The following is a 1,377-nucleotide window of genomic DNA, read 5'->3' on the forward strand; positions in this document are numbered from 1 at the left end:
ACCGCCCCTCTGGCTTACATAATGCATATTGGAGACGGGGCAGCTAATTATTCATCGAGCCTTGGAGAGTGATAAAGTGAAAAAGTCGCTCAACGCAACCAATCATTGGATGATTTGGGCAACTTCTAGACTTTATCATTCTTCAAGGCTTGATACACCTCCCCCACACAGAGGGGGGCATTATGGGGGCGCAGGCTCTCTTTCGGAGGCTGCATGGAATCTGCTTAGAAATGACATACCAAAAATGGCCACTGCCTTGGATGAGACAGATGCTAAGGGATAAGTTTACTAAGATGGGAGTTCTATTTCACATGGGATGTTGCTATGGGCAACCAATCAGAATCTTCTTATTTATTTAGCACTTTCTAGAAGATAATGGGTAGTATCTGATTGGTTGCCTATAGCAACATCCCATGGAAAATAGAACTCCCATCTTAGGAAATTTCCTCCTAAAGGTCCTACTGGACCTCTAGCTTCTGTCAAGGGGAGTGCATCACTACCCGGAAGTGTCGGATTAACGTGCAAATAACCCCCTGGCAATGAGCATGTACATCCCTAGCAATGAGCAAGATCCCCCTGACAACGAGCATATAACCCCCTGGTAACGTGCAAATAACCCCCTGGCAATGAGCATGTACATCCCTAGCAACGAGCAAGATCCCCCTGACAACAAGCATATAACCCCCAGGTAACGTGCAAATAACCCCCTGGCAATGAGCATGTACATTCCTAGCAATGAGCAAGATTCCCCTGACAACAAGCATATAACCCCCTGGTAACGTGCAAATAACCCCCTGGCAATGAGCATGTACATCCCAAGCAACGAGCAAGATCCCCCTGACAACAAGCATATAACCCCCTGGTAACGTGCAAATAAACCCCTGGCAATGAGCATGTACATCCCTAGCAACGAGCAAGATCCCCCTGACAACAAGCATATAACCCCCTGGTAACGTGCAAATAAACCCCTGGCAATGAGCCTGTACATCCCAAGCAACGAGCAAGATCCCCCTGACAACGAGCTTGCAGGTAAAAAAATATATAATTAGTATGGGAGGGAGGGGTGTGTGTGCAAAATTCCAAATTACGCCACTCTCCCTACGGACACATATATGCTCATTTTACATGGAAGTGGCCAGTAAATGAGTCCGGCCAGGTCCTGGACGTTACAGCGCACCCTCAGAATTTCATTTTGAGAAAATTTCCCTTTTCCAATTTTCCAGAGAAATGATTTTTGTGTCCGACTTATCTTCCCAGCTACAAGAGCGGAATCTCAATGTTAGTTTTAAGCTGGTTACAGTTTTCACACCTTACTGCACCACATATTTCCGCCGCTCTGTGCGCGCTGAAGGGCGCCGGGGGAATTCTACCTCGGCT

Source organism: Crinia signifera, chromosome 7 (genome assembly GCF_055691185.1).
Source record: "Crinia signifera chromosome 7, ASM5569118v1, whole genome shotgun sequence".
In the NCBI taxonomy this organism is placed as follows: Eukaryota; Metazoa; Chordata; class Amphibia; order Anura; family Myobatrachidae; genus Crinia; species Crinia signifera.